This window comes from Tamandua tetradactyla, chromosome X (assembly GCF_023851605.1).
Source record: "Tamandua tetradactyla isolate mTamTet1 chromosome X, mTamTet1.pri, whole genome shotgun sequence".
Lineage (NCBI taxonomy): Eukaryota > Metazoa > Chordata > Mammalia > Pilosa > Myrmecophagidae > Tamandua > Tamandua tetradactyla.
In genome coordinates, this window is record NC_135353.1 from 156,263,652 (window position 1) to 156,275,683 (window position 12,032).

The following is a 12,032-nucleotide window of genomic DNA, read 5'->3' on the forward strand; positions in this document are numbered from 1 at the left end:
TACTCATTTATTAGCTCTAGTAGTTTTGTTGTGGATTTTTCCGGGTTTTCGACGTATAGCATCATATCGTCTGCAAACAGTGATAGTTTTACTTCTTCCTTTCCAATTTTGATGCCTTATATTTCTTTTTCTTGTCTAATTGCTCTGACTAGAACGTACAACACAATGTTGAATAATAGTGGTGATAGTGGACATCCTTGTCTTGTTCCTGATCTTAGGGGGAAAGTTTTCAATTTTTCCCCATTGAGGATGATATTTGCTGTGGGTTTTTCATATATTCCCTCTATCATTTTAAGGAAGTTCCCTTGTATTCCTATCCTTTGAAGTGTTTTCAACAGGAAAGGATGTTGAATCTTGTCAAATGCCTTCTCTGCATCAATTGAGATGATCATGTGATTTTTCTGCTTTGATTTGTTGATATGGTGTATTACATTAATTGATTTTCTTATGTTGAACCATCCTTGCATACCTGGGATGAATCCTACTTGGTCATGATGTATAATTCTTTTAATGTGTTGTTGGATACGATTTGCTAGAATTTTATTGAGGATTTTTGCATCTGTATTCATTAGAGAGATTGGTCTGTAGCTTTCTTTTTTTGTAATATCTTTGCCTGGTTTTGGTATGAGGGTGATGTTGGCTTCATAGAATGAATTAGGTAGTTTTCCCTCCACTTCGATTATGTTGAAGAGTTTGAGGAGAGTTGGTACTAATTCTTTCTGGAATGTTTGATAGAATTCACATGTGAAGCCGTCTGGTCCTGGACTTTTCTTTTTAGGGAGCTTTTGAATAACTAATTCAATCTCTTTACTTGTGATTGGTTTGTTGAGGTCATCTATTTCTTCTTGAGTCAAAGTTGGTTGTTCATGTCTTTCCAGGAACCCGTCCATTTCATCTAAATTGTTGTATTTATTAGCGTAAAGTTGTTCATAGTATCCTGTTATTACCTCCTTTATTTCTGTGAGGTCAGTAGTTATGTGTTCTCTTCCATTTCTGATCTTATTTATTTGCATCCTCTCTCTTCTTCTTTTTGTCAGTCTTGCTAAGGGCCCATCAATCTTGTTGATTTTCTCATAGAACCAACTTCTGGTCTTATTGATTTTCTCTATTGTTTTCATGTTTTCAATTTCATTTATTTCTGCTCTAATCTTTGTTATTTCTTTCCTTTTGCTTGCTTTGGGATTAGTTTGCTGTTCTTTCTCCAGTTCTTCCAAGTGGACAGTTAATTCCTGAATTTTTGCCTTTTCTTCTTTTCTGATATAGGCATTTAGGGCAATAAATTTCCCTCTTAGCACTGCCTTTGCTGCATCCCATAAGTTTTGATATGTTGTGTTTTCGTTTTCATTTGCCTTGAGGTATTTGCTGATTTCTCTAGCAATTTCTTCTTTGACCCACTCGTTGGTTAAGAGTTTGTTGTTGAGCCTCCACGTATTTGTGAATTTTCTGGCACTCCGCCTATTATTGATTTCCAACTTCATTCCTTTATGATCCGAGAAAGTGTTGTGTATGATTTCAATCTTTTTAAATTTGTTAAGACTTGCTTTGTGACCCAGCATATGGTCTATCTTTGAGAATGATCCATGAGCACTTGAGAAAAAGGTGTATCCTGCTGTTGTGGGATGTAATGTCCTATAAATGTCTGTTAAGTCTAGCTCATTTATAGTAATATTCAGATTCTCTATTTCTTTATTGATCCTCTGTCTAGATGTTCTGTCCATTGATGAGAGTGGTGAATTGAAGTCTCCAACTATTATGGTATATGAATCTATTTCCCTTTTCAGTGTTTGCAGTGTATTCCTCACGTATTTTGGGGCATTCTGGTTCGGTGCCTAAATATTTATGATTGTTATGTCTTCTTGTTTAATTGTTCCTTTTATTAGTAGATAGTGTCCTTCTTTGTCTCTTTTAACTGTTTCACATTTGAAGTCTAATTTGTTGGATATTAGTATAGCCACTCCTGCTCTTTTCTGGTTGTTATTTGCATGAAATATCTTTTCCCAACCTTTCACTTTCAACCTATGTTCATCTTTGAGTCTAAGATGTGTTTCCTGTAGGCAGCATATAGAAGGATCCTGTTTTTTAATCCATTCTGCCAGTCTATGTCTTTTGATTGGGGAATTCAGTCCATTAACATTTAGTGTTATTACTGTTTGGATAATATTTTCCTCTAACATTTTGCCTTTTGTATTATATATATCATATCTGATTTTCCTTCTTTCTACACTCTTCTCCATACCTCTCTCTTCTGTCTTTTTGTATCTGACTCTAGTGCTCCCTTTAGTATTTCTTGCAGAGCTGGTCTCTTGGTCACAAATTCTCTCAGTGACTTTTTGTCTGAGAATGTTTTAATTTCTCCCTCATTTTTGAAGGATAATTTTGCTGGATATAGGAGTCTTGGTTGGTAGTTTTTCTCTTTTAGTAATTTAAATATATCATCCCACTGCCTTCTAGCTTCCATGGTTTCTGCTGAGAAATCTACACATAGTCTTATTGGGTTTCCCTTGTATGTGATGGATTGTTTTTCTCTTGCTGCTTTCAAGATCCTCTCTTTCTCTTTGACCTCTGACATTCTAACTAGTAAGTGTCTTGGAGAACGCCTATTTGGGTCTAATCTCTTTGGGGTGCGCTGCACTTCTTGGATCTGTAATTTTAGGTCTTTCATAAGAGTTGGGAAATTTTCAGTGATAATTTCTTCCATTAGTTTTTCTCCTCCTTTTCCCTTCTCTTCTCCTTCTGGGACACCCACAACACGTATATTTGTGCGGTTCATATTGTCCTTGAGTTCCCTGATACCCTGTTCAAGTTTTTCCATTCTTTTCCCGATAGTTTCTGTTTCTTTTTGGAATTCAGATGTTCCATCCTCCAAATCACTAATTCTATCTTCTGTCTCTTTAAATCTATCATTGTAGGTATCCATTGTTTTTTCCATCTTTTCTACTTTGTCCTTCACTTCTATTAAGTTCTGTGATTTGTTTTTTCAATTTTTCTATTTCTTCTTTATGTTCGGCCCATGTCTTCTTCATGTCCTCCCTCAATTTATAGATTTCGTTTTTGAAGAGGTTTTCCATTTCTGTTCGTATATTCAGCATTAGTTGTCTCAGCTCCTGTATCTCATTTGAATTATTGGTTTGTTCCTTTGACTTGGCCGTATTTTCAATTTTCTGAGCGTGATCCGTTATCTTCTGCTGGCGTCTGGGCATTTAATCAGATTTCCCTGGGTGTGGGACCCAACAGGTTGAAAGATTTTTCTGTGAAATCTCTGGGTTCTGTTTCTCTTATCCTGCCCAGTAGGTGGCGCTCGTGGCACTCGTTTGTCTGCGGGTCCCACCAGTAAAAGGTGCTGTGGGTCCTTTAACTTTGGAAATCTCTCTCCGTGGGGGAGGTTCGCCAGTCGAAGTGGCTTGGAGGAGTGCCAATCCAAATCTCCCAGTCGGCCCAGGGATCCGAACGCGGGGAGGGTGGCCCGCCGCCGGAGCCCGGGAGAGCTCCCATCCAAATCTCCCAGCCGGGCCCGGGGCGCCAAGCGTGGCAGGAGGGTGCCAGCCGCCACGGCCCGGGGGAGTGCACCGTTCCCAGCCGGACCGGGAAGTCACGTGTTTGGAAGGGACCCTGGTCACCATTCTCCGTGGCCTGGGGATCTCTGATCCAATTCTCCCAGCTAGTCCGGGGGGCCGCGCGTGGGGGGGGGGGCGCCAGCCGCCGTGGCTTGAGGGGACCGCCTGTCCAATTCTCCCAGCCGGCCCGGGAAGGAGGGAGGGAGGGACTCCGGCCGCCTGCCGCCCCGGGGCAGCCTGCGCCCCCTCAGCAATCTCACCGGTGTGGGTTCTCCCAGCCAGTCAGCTGTTCCAGAATGGGGTACACTGTCTTCTTGATCTCTGTCGTGGCTCCGGGAGCTGTTCTGTATCGTTTCTACTCCCCTAGTAGCTGTTCTGGAGGAGGAACTAAGACCCGCGCGTCTTACTAAGCCGCCATCTTCTCCGGAAGTGATCAACAAGGATTTTTTTTATATCAAGAAAGAATTTACTCAAACAGCATGAGTTATAAATTAATAAGAATATTAAGATAATGTCTGCTTCCGATAAATTTAGATAAATCACATGGAAACTGCTTATGGAAATTTAAGAGCCAATGGTATGAAAAACACAAATAAATGGATGACTTTAGGAGAAATTATATATTATTCTCTAAGCAAAACATGGCAGAAATTTATATTCAACACTGTGTTTACAAGGGATAGAACAAACTGTTAGATTATACCACCAAACACATAGAATATGCATGTAAATGAAACCTGATTCTACATTTCAAATGAATGGAAAAATTGAAATATGTTTTCACTGAAAAAGCAAGGGAGCATGAATCTTTTCTGAACAGAGAAACCTGGCTACATTATAATTGCTTTAGGATAAGCCCCTAATTTAGGGTTTAAATTCAGTGGCATGAAATCATATCAAATTTATATAATAACTTGTGAAACATCTTTCCAGTTATTTTACTACCTGTAATTGAACAAAAAGTCATCTGAAGCAATAGAGAATATCACTGATACATAAAGAAATGTGATATATAATCCAATATAATCTGGTTAAATTTCCTATTGTGTCCTAAACAACCAAACAAAAAAGCAGAAATTGTTACCTGGTTACAGAAACAAACAGACAAATCTGATCATTAGGGGGCTATATTCCAAGGAGTTGAAAATGCAAAAGACGTTCTAGCTACTTTTCATAGTCCTATTGCCAAATCTAGATGATTCTACAAGAAAGAAAACGAAAGACTTTTTAATTGGGAATATTCTATAATAACATTTAATTTCACAATACTGCTGAGAAACCCTGAACCACTTTTTTTCAGACAAATACAATCTTGATTTCAAACAAATAATAATAAAGCAAAAGTAAAACTCAACTCCAGATAAGGTAAGAACTTCAGCTCTGGAGCCAGACTGCCTGGATTGGAATCTTGGCTCCATCACCTACTGGCTGAGTGATCTTAGACAAGTGATTTAATTTTTCTATACCGTGATTTCATTTTTTTGAAAATTGTGTCTAATAATATAACTTACACCTGAAGTTGCTGTTAGAATCAAATGAGAAGAGAGGAGACAAGTAAAATGCTCATAACAGCACATAAATCAAGTATCTTTACCATTGTCACTGTCATCATCAAGGAAAAAGTTCAAAATGCTCTGCTCTTGGGTATTTCCAAATCACCAAAGAAGTTTAAAAAAAAACTCAGAGGGCATGGGATTGTGTCCCTGGGGTCTGGCTCCTCCTGCCTCTGGGGAGAACTAACAGTCCTTATTTTTATGAAGTCCAGACTCAGAGAGACAGTACAGCCAAATTCCCCACTGAGTGGACTAACAGCAAGGACATCTGGAGTTTACAGGACAGGGAGGACAATGGAACAGTACCTCTGCATGTGGCAGAGGGGTGTCCAGGACTTGTGACAATGGTGCTACTTGTCCTCCAGTCTGATCACTAAGCACCACCACTTGGAGAGGCAGGGGCAGAAAAACAGTGGCCACTGGATGGTAGCACATGGCAAAAGGTGTAATGGTAGCCAAGGTAACAAGCAATGGTAACCATGGTAACAACAAGGCACCAAGGACTAGGCACTTTCCCCCATTTTCCTGGCACCTCATAAGCCAAAGGAGTCTTATATCAGTCAATAGAAGGGGAAGAAGCTTCAGTAGTACCTGACATCAACAAGCTAGGTGGCATGGAGTCACATTTAGTTTTATTTCTAAAATAAAGAATTGCAAGTGCTTTCCTGCTGAGTGTCATGGGACAAGTTAAAATATATTCCATAAGTTGCCGATCTCTAGAAAACTAAGGGCTATGTCCTAGTTCTATATACAGACACCAGGATCCATCACGGTGCTTGATACCCAATATATTTAAAGAATGAGCTAATGTGATCATATAAAATGTTGTTTACATAATTTATTTTAGAATTTTCATTATACATTAAAAAATATATATGGAGATTTCTAGATCTGATCAAGATGGAGCATCGCCATTCCTCCCAGGTTTTCCCTCTTAACACCAAAAAAACTCTAGACATAATACAAGTGAGAACAGAAACACAAGGTGGAAAGAAGGCAGTCTGCCAAGGGAGCTCAGGACTTGAGGAATATGGCAGTGAGTTCGCTGAGTTTCCTTATTGCCTCTGATACATCCCAGACACTGCACTGCAGATACTGCTAATCTGAAACTACCAAAGGCAAATATTAAAAAGGTCCAAGAAAACCCTATTCCCCCTTAGCCAAAGGGCCAGGAAAAGGGTGGATTAACAGCAGAAAAACGGTTTGGCAAAACCTCCACTACTTGAGGCAAGCACCAATGGAAAAACAGTATGACCCTCAACTACAGTTTCAACAGGGCCCATAGGGGAGGCATTTTTCCACTGTCACTACCATCGCCACCACTACGACTCAGCCCTGTCCCCCAGAAGCAGTCAGCAGTACTCCAATTACCCTACCCAGTGGGGCTGTGGGGCTGAACAGGGAACTAATCTTCTACCTCCTGCCTGACAGAAGCAGGTAGCACTCCAATGATCTTCCTGTTTTGTGGCATCAGCAGCAACACTCCAACCCCCCAGCTAGAGTACTGTCTGCAGCACCACATAGGAAGCTACTCTTCCATTCCCCACTTGAGAAAAGCAGGTAGTGAGTACTCCAATTCCCCTGCAAGGATAGTGTCAGTGAGTTTGAGTGGGGAGCTAGTCTTCCATCCGCCACCAGGTATAAGCAGACAGTATCACTGGTATGCTTCAACAAAGCAATTACAAATTTTTTGAAACAAAAGGAAAATTTAAAAATCTTAGCAAAGTAACAGACATTATAAAAAAGAACCAAGAGGATTTCTGTTTCTAGAAAGATGGAATAGAAATACTTGTACTTACTCCTATTGCTAAGTACAACTAAAAACCCTAGACATTATATATATACATAACACAAACCAAAGAAGACTCTAAAAGGGGTAAAAAGTTGTCAGACTGGTTAGGGAACTCAAATCCAAGGAACAACACAGTGGCGAGTTCCCTAAGTTTTCTTTTAACTTCATATATCCCAAATTTGGTGCTAGAGAAGTGGCAATCCCAAAAGACCAATGGACACAGAATTAAAAATAGCTCTAACAAAAGCTTGCTTTCTGTAGCTGAATGACCAGGAAAGGAACAGCCTACCAAAATAGAAAACTTTTGACAAGTGACCACCTTAACCCATCCAAATATCACAGTGAAAACTCTGGTCTCACCCATGTCAGAAATGGCTAAGAGGAAAGCCTAGACTTCTACCCTGGCCAGGCTGTAAAGAAGTGCCCAACTCTCTACCAAAGAACACTGAGTGGGTAGCCAGGATTTTTACCTCATCGGGCACAGATGAGGCCCACATGACAGTGATGATCACTTAGGGAGCCTAGGCCTTCATGACACCTCAGTGGTTTCAAGGAGCTCCTTTCCCCTCCCCACCAGGGTAGTTTCAGAGAAGACCTAGTGGAGAATTAGGACTTTCACCACTGGCTAGCTATAATGAGGCCTTTAGGGGAACAGTAATAAGGCATTCCTGTCCCTCCCATCCAGGATGGTCAGCAGAGATCTAGGGGTAGTCTCAACTCCCAACCACATCAAGCAGTAACAAGGAGCCCTTTGACACCAAGTGTCAATGGAGGCGAAGTGAAAATTCTGAATTTCACCCCTATCTGGTACTAATGATGTGACACCCTCCCCTTCCCTTGTTGGAGTGGTGTCTGAGGATGCCACAGAAGATTTAAATAAGATCCAGAGTCTCATAAAATTAATACCTCAAATGTCCAGGTTTCAATGGAAAATCACTTGTCCTACTAAAAACCTCCAGGTTGAAAATCTCAACATGGAGATGACAGAGGTGTCAGAATTATCTGACAAGAATTTTAAAGCACCCATCATAAAAACGAGCAATTACAAACACACCTAGAACAAATGAAAAAACAGGAATTCTCAGCAAAGAAAGAAAACATGAAAAAAAGACTTTATGAAATGAAAAATATAATACAACAACTATGATAAAAAAAATTAATGGACAGGCTCAAAAGCAGCATGGAGAGGAAAGAAACAATGACCTTGAAGACAGAACAATAGAAACTACCAATCTGAACAATCCAGAAAAAAAACAGATGGGAAAAAATTAACAGAACCTCAGGGACATGTGGGACTATAACAAAAGACCTAATATTTGTGTCTTCAGAGTCCCACAAAGAGAGAGGAAACACAAAAGGGACTGAAAAAGTATTCAAAGAAATAACGGCTGACATAAACCTACAGATCAAGAAGATGGGCAAACTCCAAACTGGATAAACCCGAAGAAATCTATATAAAGATACATTACAGTTAAACTTCTGAAAAACTAAAAGAAAAAGTCTTGAAAGTCATGAGAAAGAAACAGCAACTTATCTGCAAGGAGAAAAAAAGAACTGGAATGACAGCAGATCCTCATCAGGAAGCATAGAGGCCAAAAGGAAAGTGACATAACAATTTTCAAGTGCTGAAGCAAAAGAACTGTCAACGGAGAATTCTGTATCAAGCAAAAATATCCTTCAGAAACAAAGGGGAAATAACGGCATTCTCAGATGAAGGAAAACTTAAGAGAGGTTGTTGCTGGCAAACCTACCCTTAAAGAATAGCTAAAGAAAGTTTCCTAAACAGAAAGTAAATGACAACCAAAGAAGGCTTGAAACTTAAGAAAAAGAACAGCAGAATGGGTCAAAAATAAAGGGGGTCAGGAAGTTAAATATAATAGCCTATCCCTCTTCTTATGAGTTGCATAAATCATATTTGATGGTTGAATCAACAATTTTAAATAATAACACCACCCAAAGGAGTACACAATGTATGTGGAAGAAATACTTAAGACAAGTATGAATAAGGAGGGTAAAAGGACCTAAAGGGATAATACCACCCAATGGAGTACTCAATGTATGTGGAAGAAATACTTAAGTATGAATAAGGAGGGTAAAGGGACCTAAAGGAAAGCATTTCACCACTTGAAGTAATAAAGATACCAGTAGAGTGTGATAAGTTACATGTTTAATTATCCCTAGATCAACGACTAAGAATACTAAACTGATACTCTCAAAAAATATAAACATATATAAACCAAGACAGAATCCAAAAAAATCCTCAAGTCTAGAAGATGAAGAAAATGAAACCAACAGGGTCTCACAGACATATATAAAACATTACACCCAACAACAGCAGAATGCATACCCTTTTCAAATAATCTCAACAAAAGTTTAAAGAACTGAAATCGTACAGAGTATGTCCTCTGACCAAAATGGAATCAAATTAAATATTAGTAAGAGAAAGTTAACAGGAAAATCTTCAAACACTTGGAAATTAAAACACCTCTAAATAACCCAGGGGTCAAAGAAGATACCTTAGAGGAAATTTTAAAATTCCATAGAACTGAATGAGGGTGAAATAGAACATACTGAAATATGTGAGAAGTAACTAAGCAGTACTGAGAGGGAAATTTATAGCACTACGTGCATACATTAGAAAAGAGGAAAAGTCTCAAACCAATAATCTAAAATCTTACCTCAAGACTAGAAAAAGAAAAATAAACCCAAAGCAAGCATAAGTTAGGAAATAAAAAGATAAAAGCAGAAATTAATGAAATTGAAAACAGGAAAACAACTGAGGAAACCACTGAAGCAAAAAGTTGGTTCCTCAAAATGATCAACAAAATTGACAAACATCTAACAAGGTTGGCAAAGTTTAAAAGAGAAAAGAATCAGACATAACAATCTTCAACAAAATATTAGCAAATATAATTCAGCACATCAGTATATAAAGAAAAATACACTGTGAATGAGTTGGATTTACTTCAGATATGCAAGGCTGATTCAACATTCAAAAATCAATGCATCCTACCCTATCAACAGGGTAAAGAAGAAAAATTATATGATCATACTAACTGACACAATACAATAGTTTGGAAAAAAAAAAAGTCCAATACACAATCATGATAAAAACCCTTAAGCAAATTAGTAATAGAGTGGGATTTCTTCAACTTGCTGATGACATCCAAAGAAACCTACAGCTATTATGTTATTTAATGGTATAAGACTGAATGCTTTCTTGATTAAGAACAAGACGAAAATGTCTGCTCTCACCATTCTTATTCAACATAGTATTGGAAGTTTTAGTCAGAGTAATAAAGCAAGAAATACAACTGACAATATTTACAGATGACATGATAGCCTATGTAGAAAATTCCAAGGACTCTAATAAACTCCTAGAATAAGTGAATTCAGCAAGGTTATAGGATACAAGATCAACACACAAGAATCAACTACATTTCTATTTCTAAACACAAACAACAAACATATAGACACCAAAACTAAAAACAGTACCATTTACAATTCTCCAATGAAAATGAAATATTTAAGTAAAATCACACAAAATATCTACAGAATCTGTATCCTGAACACTACAAAGCGTTGATGAAGAAAATCCAAGTGTTAAATAAATGGAGAAACATACCATGTTCATGGATTAGAAGACTCAAAGGAAAGATGTCAATTCTTCCCAAACTGGTAATGTAGGTTTAACACATTTCCTATCCAAATTCCAGTAAGTGTTTCATAGACATAGACAAATTTATTCTAAAATATCAGTGGGAAGGCACAAGACCCAGAATAGCTAACAAAATTTTGAAAAAGCAGAACAAAGTGGGAGGAATCACTCTACTTGATGTTAAGGCTTACTAAATAACTACATACAATAATCAAGCAGTGTCATATTGGCAGAGGGGTAGAAAAATAGATCATGAAACAGAAAAGAGAACCCAAGTAATAGAACCACATATATAAGCCCAACTGATTTTTGACAAGAGTGCAAAACAAAATCAATGGAAGGATAGGCTTTTCAATGAATAGTGCTGGAGAAGTTGGACATTCACAGGCAAAAAAAAAAACTTTGACCCAAATCTCACATCTTTCCCAAAGTAATTTAAAACAGCATGGACTTAAATGCAAAATTTAAATCTATAAAACTTTTTGAAACAAAGAAAAAATCTTTGGGAACTGGGGCTAGGCAAAGAGTTTTTAGACTTGGCACCAAAAGCACAATTCATAAAAGAAAGAAATAAGCTAGACTTCATCAAAAATTAAAATATTCTGCTCTGCAAAAGACCCTGGGTTAAAGAATAAGAATGAGAGACTTTAATACTGTATAGTTTAATGTAATGCCTGGATACATTCCAGAGTATACTAAGCAGATAACAAAAAAGTATTGGCAAAGTCCCTTGAGGGATAGGAGAAACAATATGGAACTATTAAACTTTACCAGTGGGGAAACTCTGGATACTATATCAAACATTAGGGACACCCAAATCAACAGGCCAAGCCCTTGATCTTGAGGCTTGCTCTTGTGAAGCTTATGTATGTAGTGGCGAAGTTTAGCCTACAGGCATGCCTAAAAGTCACCTCCGAAGAACCTCTTTTGTTGCTCAGATGTGGCCCCTCTCTAAGCCCAACTCTACAAGTGAAATCATTGCTCTCCCCACTACGTGAGGCATGACATCCAGGGATGCAAGTCTCCCTGGCAGCATGGGAGACAACTCCCAGGGATGAGTCTGCCCCTGGCACCGTGGGAGCAACAATGCCATCCTGATCAAAAGGGAGAAAAGAAGTGTAACAAATAAGGTGTCAGTGGCTGAGAGAGTTCAAATAGAGTCCAGAGGCTACTCTGGAGGTCACTCTTATGTAAGCTTCAGTTAGACATTGCTACTATGATAACTTGCCAAACCCTAACCAAAACCACTCCTGCCAATCCTAAAGAATACTTAGGGCATTATATACGATTCTACAAAGGTTCCATACACTAGGGTAATTTTCCAGAAACCTACAACCTCCAGATGGGTCCCTGGACCAGATAAGTCCTGAAATGCAGAGGGGCCAGCCTCTCCAGAACATCAACTAGTGCCATCCCCCTAACCTACATTATCGACAGCCCTTTCCAAAATGAAAAAGTTGGAACAGCCACAGCCC

The 12,032-nt window shown here is 38.6% G+C and overlaps 1 protein-coding gene across 6 annotated transcripts in view; it reads right to left on the reverse strand.

Annotated features, from left to right (window-relative positions):
* Positions 1–12,032, reverse strand: part of CDKL5 (cyclin dependent kinase like 5) — a 259,957-nt gene that overhangs the window by 119,849 nt on the left and 128,076 nt on the right. The window contains exon 3 of one of the 6 annotated variants that reach the window (XM_077145679.1): positions 4,639–4,755. The exons of the other annotated variants lie outside the window; for them this stretch is intronic. The gene's annotated coding sequence lies outside the window, so the exon portion shown is untranslated. The remainder of the gene's footprint in view (positions 1–4,638; positions 4,756–12,032) is intronic. 6 annotated transcript variants of the gene reach the window in all.